This window comes from Arvicanthis niloticus, chromosome 9 (assembly GCF_011762505.2).
Source record: "Arvicanthis niloticus isolate mArvNil1 chromosome 9, mArvNil1.pat.X, whole genome shotgun sequence".
Taxonomy (NCBI): domain Eukaryota; kingdom Metazoa; phylum Chordata; class Mammalia; order Rodentia; family Muridae; genus Arvicanthis; species Arvicanthis niloticus.
Genome location: NC_047666.1, coordinates 11,130,872 through 11,146,538, shown reverse-complemented (window position 1 = coordinate 11,146,538; position 15,667 = coordinate 11,130,872). Strand labels below are relative to the sequence as shown.

Here is a 15,667-nt window from a genome sequence, read left to right as displayed (position 1 = left end):
TTCTTACTTAACTGAGATCAGTGTTTGTATGGTTGGTGTGGAGATTCCTGAACCCCAACAGATTGTAGTTTGCTTATCATTGACTTTACAGCTTATATCCACATAATAAAAGAATATATTCTATATTCTTTCTTCTGAGTCCAGGATTCCTTATTCGAGAATATTTATTCTACTCTTTGCTTGTAAATTTCATGTTGTTATTTGTGTGTATCTGTGTCTGTTTGTGTGTGTGTGTGTGTGTGTGTGTGTGTGTTGTATGTGTGTGTTCTTTATCCATTTTTCTGTTGAGGGAAATCTAGGTTGTTTCCAATTTCTGGCTATTATAAACAGAACAGCAGTGAACATAGCTGAACAAGGATCTCTGTGGTAGGATGAAGTATCTTTTAGGTATATGCCCAAAAGTGGTTTAGCTAGATATTGATGTAGATTTCTTTCTGAGGATACACCACACTGTTATCCATAGTGGCTGAATGAATTTTCATTCCCACTAGGAATGTATGAATGTTCCTTTTACTCCACATTCTTTCAAGTTTGAGCTGTCAGTTCTTTTTATTGATCTTTGCCATCAGATCCTGTTAGAGGGTTTTTGAACCTGTTTCTAGTTGGGGTGTGGCTCAGCCGTTAGTACACACCTTTACTCCCTCTGGCTGGAATACAGACATGCTCTTAATATGCACATTTATTCCCATACAAGGATGGTAACTTAGTTTGTAGAAGGAAGTACTCATGTTTGAAAAAGATGTATTATTGAGTGGCTGAAAAAGTGATGAATAAGAGAAAGATTTAACAAAATAGGATATGCCCAATTCTCATAAAAAGAGGAAAGAGCAGCTACTTAAAAGACAGATAGTACAGAAAGAAGAGAGTACAGTACATGATTACAGTAGAGTTCATGGAGAGCAGCAGAGTTGACAGAGAGAGTAGAGCAGAACAGAGAGGGAGAAGGAGAGTTTTGCTGAGATAGTTTTATGGAGAGAACAAGCTAGACACAGGTAAAGACTAAGAACAATTGAGAAGAAGTCAGAAGAGTAGGATAGATTGCTAGAGTTAGTTTGAGGTCAATCAGAGCAATTTCAATGATGAGAGAAAAGCCAAATTGAACAAATCATCTGGTAGAGGATTTTCAGCCCAGAACAGCTAAGTTGAGACAGTGAGCTTTAATTCAGAAAGAATAAGACAAGGTGAGCTTATTCAGCAGCAAATCTTAGAGGCTGAAAACATTCTAGGCCTAGATTAGATTGATACAGAGGCTAGAAGCTTCCAGGTCTAGACCTAGGTTAGCCAACAAGTCAGTAAGCCTCCAGAAAGTTATTACAATGGTAGTATATGTTACCTTCTAGCTGGTATCTCAGGGTTGTTTTGATTTGCATTTCCCTGATGACTAAGGATATTGAGCATTTCTTAAGGTGCTTCTCGGCCATTCGAATTTCCTCAGCTGAGAATTCTTTGTTTAGCTCTGTACCCCATTTTTAATAGGGTTATTTGGTTGTCTGTTGTTCCGAGCCCCTCTGTGTCCCCTTCACCTGTGAAAGAGACACGTGAGGCAGTGTTCAGGTGGTTACTACAGCGAGGCTTTATTCTTGTATCAGCAGAAGTGGAAAGACCCTAAGCCCAGAAAAGGCACTGCTATATGTACCCTAGAGTGGCGTGTTGACTTCTGATTGGCTGTTCACTCATTACCCATAATACGCCCCGGGATGGGCAGTGACATTGGTGTGCTTTTTGCCTTTTGCACCTGTGTAGTTAGTTGTTTACTTGCGGGAGGACAGGATGCCTGCTCCATCTTGTAATGGCGAATGCTATCACGTTCACACTGCTCCTAACATCTCCCCCTAATAATTTTATTAAGATGGAACAGCCTTTTGCCTATCAAGCGCAGCACCAACTCAGTGAGGGAAAGCAGAGGCCTGATCCCCTGTGCAAAATGAGATATTGTAATGAGTTTTTTCTCTTGTTGTCATGCAATGAGTAATAATTCCCATACCCATCTCGATGTCTTTTGACGGGGAAAGGGAGCCTCCGCCCTGGGGCGACACCAGGGGAGGAGGTTTCTTGGCATCAAACCTTTGTGCAATCAGGTATACTTTCGGGAAATCTATCCACACTCTTGAAACATTCCCTGTCGAGTATCTACTTGCAACACCTCTAAATATTCAGGTACCACAGTTATTCAGGCAAGGGCTGGCTAGACTTAGACCTCTCATTGACCCAGTGCAATGGGCTGAACCCCTGGGGTGCATTAACTGAGGGTCTCAGTCATCAGATACTTTCTTAGCATAGATAACCAAATTTCAGGGGAAGATGCTTGCTCCAAGGCTACAAGTGCTTGGGCGATAGCGACCTTGTCACGTTTTTGTTGGGCTCTGAGCTTGCAGACCAATCATAACATGAACACTAATCCACAACATAGGGCTGCACCAAACAGGCCTGTCCCCACCCTTTATGAAAGAAAGAAAAGGCAGAGGTAAGCCAAGAAGTAAAAGTGCCAGGGGTAACGGGGTCCATTCGTGTTCCATTAAGGCTTGAAATCCGGATCTGCAATTGCTGCTGCATCTGGTCCAGCTCCCTAGTCCACTTCCCTTGTAAATAAGCAGAAAAATTATGGCTTTGAATAAATGTATCATTCATAAATCTCAGAGGTGTAATACATAGATGTGGGGTTGCTGACATGCAGCTCATTTGAACCACATCTGTGAGCTGCTCCACATGGGCTTGGAGCAATTCAACTCTCTGATTGACCAACAGGATGCCTGATGCCAGGTATGCATCCACTCTCTGTAGAGTGGTCAAAGCCTCAGAGGTCCTTTCTGAAATTTGATTAACAACAGTAGCTGCTGTAACTTGATTAGCCAAGGCTGTGCTGGCTGTCACAGCTGCAGCTGCAGAGATGGTAATATCAGTGATAATGGCTGCAGTTATATCAAAATCTCTCTTCTGTCGAAATAAAGTCAAGGTCCCAGACGTCTGAACGGGGATAGGGATCCATAGTGGTATACTGGCTATTAGGGCCTGCTTATAGACAAGAGCAGACCAGCACTGGGACATAAAGCAAGTTACATTGGTACAAGTTAGCAGAAGCGGCGTCTTTTAAGAAGGCAAGGGCATAGGTTTTGGAAAAGCAGATAGGATAGCCATCTAAATTCACTATATATACTAGGAACCCGATTTAGGAGAGTCCAAATGAGAACTGAGAGCGTCTGCAGATGAATCCTTTGGGGGGTCATTTTCAGGAACCACAAGTCGCCACGTCAGTCGCTCTGGCAGCCAAAATGGGTTGTCTTCTTCCTGTGGAAAAACACAAACTGCTCCCCGGGATCTTATTAAAATATGATCCGGGCCTTTCCATTCACTAGTCAAAACATCTTTCCATTTTATCATTTCTTTTGGCCTAGTTGGTTCTAGGCAATGGCGATCAGCTGCAGTGTTGCCCTGACTGTCCAAATTCAAAAAGTTGAGGGTAAAAAGTGCCAGAGAAACAGTAGCTCATGGCACCACGGGCAAAGCTTCCTCAACTTCTCCTTTTTGTTTTATCAAATAAGTTTTAAGGGTACGATGAGCATGCTCAATGATACCTTGACCCTGAGGGTTGTAAGGAAGACCCGTCAGGTGTGTCACCTCCATATGGTGACAAAATTGTTGAAATTTTTGAGAACTGTAGGCTGGTCCATTGTCAGCTTTAAGGATTTTAGGCTTTCCCCAGGCACTCCAAGCCTCGAGACAATGTTGAATAACATGGGCCGCCTTTTCTCTGGTCAATGGAGAGGCGAACATAACTCCAGAACAGGTATCAATGGAGACATGCAAATATTGTTATTTGCCAAAGGATGGGATGTGAGTAACATCCATTTGCCAGATCTGTAAAGGCCTAATTCCCTGAGGGTTAATTCCTGTATGGGGAACAGGTAGGAATTGACAGCAGTTTTGGCATTGAGTCATGATATCTCTGGCCTCCTTTCTAGAGATGTTAAACTGACATCGTAGTGTCTCGGCTGTCACATGAAACCTTTTACAAAAGGCTTTAGCCAAATCTAATTTTGGTGAAAGGGCAATTGCAATCAACTTTGTGGCTCGATCTGCCAGGTCATTTCCATGCAACATAGGTCCCGGTAAGCCTGAGTGAGCCCTGATATGAGTTATAAAGACAGGGAATCTTCGCTTAGCCAGGGTAAGCTGAATCTTTTGAAAAACTTCTACAAGTCTGCTAGATGTCTTAATTAACCCACAAACTTCTAATGCTTTTACTGCATTAACCACATAGAAGGAATCTGAAACAATATTTAAGGGACCTGGAAAGATTTCCAGAACCTCTGACACTACTAAGCATTCCACAATTTGAGGTGAGGTTTCATGGTATTGTTTGGATGTAAGCTTATCATTAACCACATAGGCACCCACTCCTGTTTTTGACCCGTCCGTATAAACTACCATTCCATCTGGAAGTGGCTCCTGAGACACAATATGTGGAAATATGATAGCTTGAGTTAAGGCAAATTGTAAGATGGGATGCTTAGGATAATGATTATCTATTTGACCATTGAAGGAAGTAACCAGCACTGCCCAAACATCAGAGGTCACCGTTAATATTTGGACTTGATGGGCAGTATAAGGCACTATCAAAACCTTAGGCTCCCTTTCAAAATGAGTAATAGCTGCTTTTATCCACGAAGGGCAAGTTGAGCAACTGCATCTGGATACCTTTCAATAATCTTTGCAGGAGAAGCATTGGGATGAATCCATAACAAAGGCCCCTCCTGCCATAACACAGCAGTTGGTAAGTGTCTAGTTTTAAAAATGCATAAATCAAAGGTTTTGGTTTCATCTATGCATTTTAACTGGGCATCTTGTAAAGCGTTTTCTACTACTTGCAGAGCACGGCTCGCAGCTGGTGTTAAGGCCCTCGGTGAGGAAATATGAGCATCCCCTTCCAAAATATCAAATTAAGGTTTCAGCTTGGCCAAGGGAATTTTTAAAAATGGTCTTAACCAATTTATATTACCTAATAATTTCTGAAATCATTCAAAGTATGTAAATGGTCTCTACGAATCTCCAATTTCTGAGGAATTATCTTTTCTGGATAGATAACCATCCCTAAAAAGGAGCCAATTTCTGAACATTGAACTTTCTCAGTAGCAACATGCAGCATATGTCCTGCCTTCCCACAGGCAAAGCATTCCACGATTCTGACCTTTTAGGAGGACTGCAGCCATTTCTAAGTTTGCTGCTTCAAGTCCAGCACCAGCAAGGGGACCTCCCAAGCCGCGACTGACTCCCAACCAGTCTTGCAGCCCCCGGCTCTCCAAGGAGCAATGGCTGCACAGCATTTAGCCGTGGCATCCTCAAAGACCATCCGTTCAATCAATGGCATTGCTTGTTCTGGTTCCCCAAAGATTCTGCCAGCCGCCTCAGTCATGTGGGCCACAAAGTCAGAGAAAGACTCATTAGATGTCTGAATTATCTTGGACGAATAAAGGTTACTGCCTTCCTTCCTAGGGATGGACTTCCATGCCTTTATTGCAGCTGATGCTATCTGTACATAGACCTGGCAGGGATGAGCGGTCTGGTCGTTTGCATGTACTCCAACTCCAGCCAGCATGTCAAAAGTCCATAATTGTTGTCCCTCAGTGTTTGCATTAATTCTGGCTTGTGCTTGTAGTGCCTCATGCCACAAGGCCTTCCACTCTAGGTATTGGCCCATATTGTTAAGTACTGCCTTCACTGTGTCCTGCCAATCTCCTGGCCTCATAGCAGCTGTACTTAATCTCTCCACTTGGGATATAGTAAAATTATCCCCAATTCCATATGCACGTACTGCCTCAGCTAATTCTTTGACCTGTCTATACTCTACTGGGGCATGGACACGAGCGCCTTCTGTGGCTTCAAAGACCGGAAATGCAAGCTGTAGTTGTCTCCGATCTCCTGGTCTGAGAAATGAATTAGAGGCGCTGCCTGAGGCATAGGCCGGAGGCAAGGGCGGGCCTGAGGGATTCAAGGTCTTTCTTAGTCTTATCCCAGAACGGCTATTTTTTGCATAGGCGGCTGCTTCCTGCTCTAGGCTCTCTTCCTCTCCTTGCTTTAGGTCTTCCTCGGAGCTGCTAAGGTCTATGGAAGCAGGCTCCTTAATGGGGTACAGGGGGTCCCCCCAAACTCCACTCTCTCTTCACCAGCCGGTGAAAGGTCCTTAACCTTAACAGGCCCTGCAGTGGCCCCTGTTCCTTTTGAGTACTCTTTCCTATGACCAGTCTCCTTGGCCTGCTTCTGTTGCCCAGGCTTTTTTGCCTGCTTCTCCTTTCCAGGCTCTTTGGCCTGATGCCGGCTAACATGCCCTGTTTCTGATACTCTGGAGTGGATCTCTCCTGAAACCTCTTGACTTGCACTAATAGCTGTGTTGCGAGCTGGATCTTTACAACACAAATAAGCTAAAAGTGAAAGCAACGCAAGCAAGAGGCCAACTATTGCTGTGGGGGCAATGGGTGAATATCCGCCCACAACAAAAGCTTCCACCCCAAACATATCTCTCAGGGACGTACCTTGATCCTGTAGTCTTTTAACCCGCCCTGAGTCTTGGGGGGTCTTCTGCTGCGCCTTGAAGATCCCGGGTTTCGACGCCAGATGTTCCGAGCCCCTCCGTGTCCCCTTCGCCTGCGAAAGAGACACGTGAGGCAGTGTTCGGGTGGTTACTACAGCAAGATTTTATTCTTGTATCAGCAGAAGCGGAAAGACTCCAAGCCCAGAAAAGGCACTGCTATATGTACCCTAGAATGGCGTGTTCACTTCTGATTGGCTGTTCACTCATTACCCATCATACTCCCCAGGATGGGCAGTGACTTTGTCGTGCTTTTTGCCTTTTGCACCTGCATAGTTAGTTGTTTACTTGAGGGAGGACAGGATGCCCGCTCCATCTTGTAATGGCGAATGCTATCATGCTCATGCGGCTCCTAACAGTCTGGAGTATAATTTCTTGAGTTCTTTGTATATCTTAGATATTAGCCCTCTATAGGATGTAGGATTGGTAAAGATCTTTTGCCAATCTGTTGGTTGCTGTTTTGTTTTATTGACAATGTCCTTTGCCTTATAGAAGCTTTGTAATTTTATGATGTCCCATTTATCAATTCTTGATCTTAGAGCATAAGCCATTGGTGTTCTGTTCAGGAACTTTTCTCCTCTATCTAGGTATTCAAGTGTCTTCCCATTTCCCCTCCATAGAACTCCCTTTCACATCCCCCTCCTCCTTTATGCTTTTATATTATTTTGATTACATGCATGTATTAAGGTCAGTTCTAGTTCAAGGGTCTAGCAGTAAAATAGATTCAAATAGTTAAGGAACAAGCAATACAGTGATAGAGCACGCCTTTAATCTCAGAACTCAGGAGGTAGAGTCTGATGGATTTCTGAGTTCGAGGCCAGCCTGGTCTACAGAGTGAGTTCCAGGACACCCAGGGCTACACAGAGAAACCTTGTCTCAACCCTCCCCCCCAAAAAAACCTGCACTGTTTTTCTAAAAACACAAACATGAGAACTGAGCACAGCATCCAGAGTGACTCACCCCTGCAGATGGGGAAATGCCAGGACAGAAGCTGTGGGGTTTTCCGTGCACCCCTAGTCTCAGCTTCCTCACTCATTCGAGGGCTGCAATACTTCCTCTGGCAAAGAAAGGAAACCACTAAGACCCTGAGGCACAGGATGATCACCACAACCTTAAGGCTACTGATGCTAACTACCATTGTTCTGAAAATCCCCAAACTCGGGAGACCCTTACTCAAGTCTCAGGAAGTCGCGAACACCCACAAACTCCAGGACACCATACCTGGATGCAATCAGCAGAGGTTTATTAGGGAAGAAAGCTGGCAGCCGGTAGTCAAACTGCACACTTGCGCAGGAGTAGAGTTTGACAAAAGGCCAGCAAGCTGAGGGTTTTTTATGGCATGCGGTAGGGAACAGGGAGGAATTTTTGCGCAGTTACACATGATTGGTTGTGTTTTCATGTGGTTACATATGATTTGTTGCTTTACAAATTTTGAACACCAACAGGCTGTAACACTGCAAAGACCAAGGGGAGAGGGGTAACCAAGAACAGTGGAAAATTTCAGAGGAATTTCTTGGAACTAGTGAGCCTGTATATATTTCATAAAATGGTCTTTATATTTTTTCACTCTACATCCCTCACTTTTCCTCGAATGAAAGTTTTTAACCATAAAACCTTAGCTTGTTAATCATAAAAACTCAATTATTAATAAGCCCATTCTCACTTCACTTTTTCTGATTTGGATCTTTAGAAAAGTTTAAACTCTAGTGTCATCATAATTATCATTTTCTTGATCTAAAACGCAATATTGATGGTGCAACACAAAAAGCTGAACAGCACTTGTCCTTTCTCTAACAAAAAGTTATTAATCTATTTAAAATGTAAGGACCTATGGTTAAAAGCAAAAGTCATCCAAGGGGACTTATTGAACCAACTTTCGAACCAACTTTGTTGTGTCTCTCTATCTTTCTGTCTCTGGTCTAACCTTTCTCTAAATTTACTCATAGAGTCTCTTATCACTCCTGAATGGTCTACATAGAAGCAACATTCTTCTCTTAGAGCAGCACACAAATCTCTTTCTTTAAGAAAACAGCAAGTCTAATCTTCTGTTCTGCAGAACAACCTCTGAGAGGGAAATTAATGACTCTTCTAACTTTGATAATGACTGATCTAGGGCTCTCAAATCTACATCAATGGCAGCCCTTAGCTCATGGGAAATAACGGGGTGTCTGTATTAGTGCAGCAATACCTGTTCTCACACCTGTGGCCACTCCAAGTCCCAGTATGACAGCTAGGGTCAAGGAAAATAGGCTCTCTGCCGAAGCGTCTAGGGTGTGTATCTCAAACTCAGTTTAAGAGAAGCTGTAGGGTGGTAGTAAACCCGAGGAACTAGCTGGACAAGTATATGGCCTCATCTAAGACAGAAGTAGATATATAAAGGGTTAATCTTGAACTTTAAGGTCACCATTTATCAATCTTATGCACTAAGTATCTGCTAGCAGGGGTCCTCAGGCTCTATTTTATTGGCTAGGGGGCCTCAAAAAAGTTTTTATTTCTTTCAAACACACTTTTAAAGTTGTCCTCTGGCTCTGACTTTTAACATTGTGTGGTACACAGTTGTTTACGTACATATATAATCACATATAATAAAGAGAAATTGTAAAAGGAATAAATCTATATAACTCTGGATTTACATTTCGATTTCAATCTTGGAATCACAAGCTGTCATTAACCTTGAGTGTACACACCCTAAGCCCCACCCACTAAAGTTGCATTACCCCTGTGCCTCTAGGGTGGGATGTCTCAGGAGTCAAGGCCTGCTGCTCTTTGGCCTTGTAGAATAGCAGAAGACCTTGAGATAAACAGCAGGGTGTTGTTCTGGATGTTCTTCAGTTGGCATCAGGCACAGGTGGTGTTGATGAGCTCCAAGGAGGTCAGATGGTCAACAGCACTAGAAACAGTCTCTTAGTAGCCTGAAAAATCATTTCTCACACAAGAGGGACATTCTGGGTGTGGAACAGAGGCAAGGGACAATCTCTAGCCAGCACCAGCTCCGGAGGTCAATTTAGTTTTAGGGTTCTGTATATTCTCTCTAGCTGTCCTGAGCTTTGGAGACAGTATAAACAGTGGAGCCTCTAATATCTCTGACAATTTCTGACTTATCTTAAAAACAAAAGTAAAAAACTGCTATCTGATCTAATTACCTAAGACACTTGAAACTTCAGGAAGGTCCCTATTCTAGGCTTTTTTTCTCCTAGGTATTTTCTTATTTATTCTAAGTCTCATAAGTTCTTTGTTTGCTGGCATATCCTACACTGTCTTATTATTTCTCTGGCCCAAAACCTGAGGTCTATTATACGCTTTAAATCTCTTGGCTGCTTGGTTGTATTCATATCTGAAGAGTCCATCTGTGCATTTAGCTTGGTAAGTCTTTTGTTTTCTGGGAAGTATAGTTCTCCCTTCTTGTGTGCACCATTGCCTCCTTTCCTTTAGATAGTAGCTGGCAGGATGGCTAGCAATCTGAGTTCTTTCTCTTACTCTGTGTTTTAAGTGAGGCCATCTCTTAGGCCCAAAACCAGGACGGGTTTCTGTATCAAGCCACTTGATCTGTCCGGTTATCACCCAGGCCACTGAGTCTCCTCCCTTCTGGTGTCCTGGGCAAAAAATATTTCATCAGGGTTTCCTCTCTTGGCTATAGCCCTGCGGACATGGGCTGTGGCAAAAGCATACCCGTTGTCCTTGCAGATGTTGATTTTCTTGTTGTCCCCAAGTTTCAAGGTTGTTCTCTGCACCTATGATCCAGGGGTGGGGAGTCAGCTCAGATGACATTTGTGTCCACCACAGTAGCTCTGGCTTGTCTCTGACCAGCATAGAGAAAACTGCTCCCATCTGTAAAGCAGGTTACCTCGGCTCTTGGCTCTCGGCTGGAGTCGGCCCCTGGCTGGAGTCAGTAGGAGAAGCCTTTTGTCTACCTGTGAGTTCAGTTAGTTGCAGCCCATTGGGTAGGAAGTTTATCTGGAGAAGAAGAGTGGAGAAGATAAAAGATTTAGTGTAAGTTGCTGAGACTAGAAGATAAAAGGTTTACTGTAAGTTGCTGCGAAAGTCTAGAGGAAAAGAGTGGAGAAGATAGAAAGTCTAGAGAAAGAAGAAGAAAAAGAAAGGTGACAGGAAAGAATTTACAGAAAGCAGAGAAGAGGGACTCCAATCAAAGGGAGATAAGAAACTCCCCATCCTGGGGAGTAAGTCTCAACCCAAAAGAGGGTAGAGAGAGTCTAGGATGACCATAAATGAATGGGATACCCAGCCCATCTCTTAGTCCACCATTTTTTGGATAGTCCAAGAATACATTTTGGCCCATTGTCCTGGAGGAGACCCTATGTCTATTAAGAGTTGGGTGGCTCCAAGCCGCCTTGTCGATCTCAATAGCTGTCTTCACACAGAGTTAATATCTTGACCATTTGGGATGTTTTTCAAGGCCTGGGATTTCCTGTCCCTGGCTTCTATTTGTTAGGGCCCTCTTGGACCCCAAAGCTGGCTCCTTTACTTGCAATGTGCACACAGGTCTTTTTCAAGGAGTTTCTTATCTCCCTTTGATTGGAGTCCCTTTTTCTTCACTCCTGAAGACCAGAACCTACAAGGGTCTTGTAGAAGAAAGGCTTTTATGGGGGGGGGGGAGGGAAAAGTATTCCTTGGGCACTAAATCTTGGTGCCTGAGGGATCCTGGCCTATTTATTGCTTTTATTACTAACTTACTTTTTACTATAAATTTGTATCTGTACCAAAATGGAGGCCTAGTCTTTTGGCTCTCTGACTCAGGATAACCTATAACTTTTTGTAGCAGGCAAACCTGCCTGACCTGTCTGACCTGTCTGCAGGCAGTTTTGTTGGTTTGGCATTAAGCTGGATTCACATCATGTGACTTGTCTCAGCACTACTTATTCACTTTTCCTTTAAAAAAATCTCAATGCTATTCACTCACTACTTTTTAATAAAAGTATATAATTATAACTCTCAGGTGAATAGTCTTGTGGGAGCTATTTGTCCAGCTGTCCTGGCTCTACTGCCAGGTTTTTAATCACCTGGGCTCTATCTATCTTCATAGGCAGCAGGTGGAAAACTGCTGATTTGTTACAGCAGTGACCCCGAGGGCCCCAGTACAGCAACGCACACCAAACTAGATAGCTGTCGCATGCTGTCGGCCAACTTGCGTGGCTGGGTGGTTCAAGGTGGCTGTACTGGGGAGCTGTGAGTTGTCACCCACCAAGTGCGGGCTGGGCAGAGGCACCCTCCATGTGGTGTTAACTGGAGAACACACTACATGTGGTCGGCAGGGTGTCTGAACCTGAACCATGTTCAATGTCCCTTACTAAAGGACCTGCCCACCTCTCTGCTCTGTAGCAGTACTCTTGTACCAGCAGCGGCTTCATCTCTTTCTCTGCCAGTGATCATGTTACCTATTTTTAACTTAAGATGTTTAACACAGTAGATTAAAGGCTAACACACAGATAATTTGCCAAGAAAACACACAAAAAACCAACACAGATAGCTCACCCCTCTCACGGGTGATACATAACCAGGTGATACAGACAGTTCTCACCCCTGCCATGGGTGCAGAGACCAAGTTACAGAATAAGGGCATAGAAAGACAGCCAGAAATCCGCCTGCCTCTGCCTCTCCAATAACCAGACAACATGGCCAGTCTTCACAGATTCAGATTTAACAGATTCAGATGACTTGGCCAGCCTATGCTGGACTAAGTCTAACAGATTTCTAACACACCAGCAATGAACAACCCAAAAATAGACACACTGTCACGAGAGCACAACAACTTCTGCCCTAGGCAGTGGTAGCCATTTCTGACCTCTTCTCTCTGCCCCATTGTTAACACACAAAGAGACTAACAAAAACCCGTCACAAACGCCAGTGCCAGCCAAGAGGGATTCCACATTCTCTCTGGCACCTAGATGAACCCAGTGCCAGCCGAGAGGGATTCCACATCCTCTCCGGCACCTAGATGCGCCCCCAAATGTCTCTGGGAGTGCGGAAGCTAGTGACCTCACAGCACGTCTGCTAATCACTCGTTTATCTCCTCTCAAGACAGAAACGGTTTACTGCCCCTCATGAGACAGAAACAGCTGCCAGTCCAAACCAAAAGTGCACTTTTCAGAAACCAAATAATTTAGACAGACAGGCACAAACAACTTAGAAACCAAACAACTTAGACAAACAAGCACACGAGAAATCAGACAATATAGACATCCCAGCACATGAGAAACCAGACAATTTCACACAACAACCAGACAGACAGACAGAAAACAGCGGTGTTCCCTTACCTCCCAGTGGGTTCTTGGATTAGGGTGGTGCAAAATCCAGGACAAGTCCCCAAATGAAGACCCCCAAACTCGGGAGACCCTTACTCAAGTCTCGGAAAGTCTCGAACACCCACAAACTCCAAGACACTGTACCTGGATGCAATCAGCATAGGTTTATTAGGGAAGACAGCTGGCAGCCAGCAGTCAAACTGCACACTCGCACAGGAGTAGAGTTTGACAAAAGGCCAGCAAGCTGAGGGTTTTTTATGGCATGGGGTAGGGAAATTTGAGGAATTTTTGCGCAGTTACACATGATTGGTTGCTTTACAAATTTTGAACACCAACAGGCTGTAACACTGGAAAGACCAAGGCAGGGAGGGGTAACCAAGAACAGTGGAACATTTTAGAGGAACCTACCCTAAATGATTCATGAATCATGTGAAAATCACTCTGCACACTCATTCTTCTCAAGAATGTAGTTTTACCATGTCACTGTGCCATATCCTGTCATTACCAACTATTTCAGGTTAACTATTTTTCACTTATTCCGGTCACAGCCCCACCTAGATGGCTTGCATCTTTTTTTTGTGGTCAGGAATGTGTCTTCCTGCTTTGGGCTTTCCTCACCCACAGGTGGAGGCTTGAGGAATGTTAATCTAGGAAGTGTCCTCTGATTCAGGGATAATGCCCTCCACCCAGAATGTGTCTGGGGCAGTGACAGTAAAGGCCTGAAATCTTATATCTAGTTCCCCTTTCTTGGAATTAGTGAGCCTGTATATATTTTATAAAATGGTCTTTATAATTTTTCACTCTACAGTTCCAGTCTGTATCTCTAGCAACAATATCAAAACCCACTGTCCAGCAGCTGGTCCCACTGACCCTTGCTGTCCTGACCAGCTAGCCTCCAGCCTGGCTTCTGTATACCACAGAGTGCAAGTGTCTCCACATGCAGTGTCTCTCTTCAAGTATAAAGTTTGTTTAGACCAACCCATGTCACTGTAGTGCTTAAACCTATGTAGTGTCTACTGGGCTACGCTTGGACAGGCTGGTCAAATGTTTAACACAGTCAATGAGCAAGTACGGGTAACTGTCCTACACCACCAAACTTGCTCTCTATCCAATGTGGACACCACCGCAGTCAAGGCCAAAATCCTGACATCAGTAATGGCATAGTAGACTAAAGTTATATTCGTATGAAACAGGAATCCATTTCTTTGTTAAATAAAGCCTTCCAAAGGTATCGGGCTTATTCACAGGAAGCATCTTGGGATTGCTCAGGAGGATACTGGCTTTCAGGTTCTGGATGGGCAGCTGGCAGAGCTTCTTTTTTCTTGGAGGACAGGAACTTGTGGATTGCTTGCTCTATCTGTGGCCTGAAGATGTGGTTTAGTTTGGTGTCTACCATTTGAGAAATGATCTTGTCCACTCCTGCTTCCAGCATGCCTGACTGAACCATGCTCTGCCTCAGCCCATTTAGAAACTGGTTCTTGTTCATTGCAGGATTCCATTCCTGTGTGTCCAGATGTCCAGATGTAGGACCCTTGTTCTGGAGGGTGTCCCATGATGATCTCCCTGCTGGGGACAGGGTGAGAGCAGGGAGGGCTCACTACTGTCTCCATGCTGCCTCTGGCCTGTGTTTCCATTGTCTGTAGATCTCAGTCCTGACCTGATGCAGGAGGTCGAGGCCAAAGGACACAGAGAGAGAGCGGGAGGGGAGATTGCCTGCCCCTGCCGCTGCCTCTGGTGTCCTGTCACTGACCGATCTCTCCCAGGTGTTGCCCCTGTTTCTCCATGCTGAACCGGTCCAGGCCTGGGCTAGGCCGATAAGGAGCCGACTAGCTGACAAGGAGGCAGCTTGGTGTCCCAGGCAGGTTCTGGGAGAGCCGGTGGGTTCTGAAGTGTTACAGCTCTTTGCTAAGCTGGGAAGTACTGGCTAGGTAGCAGGGAAAGGTGGTAGATCCCTTGTCCAGTGTTAACAGCTCTGGAGCTGTCTAGCTGGCGAAGAGGGGAGGGTCGATGATGGAAGCTCTCAGACAACAAGATGGTTCTTGTGTGCGCTTTACTTCTCAATTAAGCTCAATATATACAGTTTGGGTTGGGTGAAGGTTTTAGCAGCAGGTAACCTCATTGGCTTAGTCTGAGGTTTTTGGGGATGCCTCATATGCATGTGAGGAGAGCCTGGGGCACCATTCCTACATGACCCGGTGGTTGTAGACCTCTCAACCTCTCTGTGGGAGGGGCTGTGAAAGGCAGAAGCTGAGAGAGCCAGGGGGCCAGAAAAAGAGCTGAACTCCTGCCATCCCTAAAGGGTTCTCCGGGGTTCAGAAGCTTGTTCAACCAGACACTTGGTTGTCTTTCAGCTCAGTGCCCCACAATTATCCACCTTCTGTCTCAGGTTCTGGTAAGCTGGCTTATTGTCCATGTTGGTCAGGCAGTCCCAGCATAAGCTGTTAAACAGGCCAAGGCTCTTGAGCTGCTCCATCATGAGAGCAATGTGCTGCGGATTTCCTGGAGGCAGCCAAGAAGGATTAATGTGGCTGCCTGCCCCACTGTAGCCCCCGCCAGTCCTGGCCCGCTGGGCCTGCTGCTGCACAGTAGGCTGTGGCTGCAAGCCACACATACACTGGGCCAGCACTCTGCTGCTCCTCTGGGAGCCAGGGACTGAAGACAGAGACAGAGGCTGCAGGGTGTGAAACAGTGGGTTGGGAAGGTGTGGGTTGGGAAGCATTGGGGACCATGGTACTCCCCTTCCCTCCTGTATTTTTTAAAGGGGGTTATTTATGTCTTTCTTCAAGTCCTCTATCATCATCATGAGATTTGATATTAAATCAGA

The 15,667-nt window shown here is 44.8% G+C and overlaps 1 pseudogene and 1 gene segment (V, D, J or C); both read right to left on the bottom strand.

The window, feature by feature from the left end:
- The window catches only part of LOC117715468 (immunoglobulin kappa constant-like), a 473,681-nt gene that overhangs the window by 290,992 nt on the left and 167,022 nt on the right, over positions 1-15,667 (bottom strand).
- On the bottom strand, positions 13,949-15,562 carry LOC117715088 (biorientation of chromosomes in cell division protein 1 pseudogene; annotated as a pseudogene).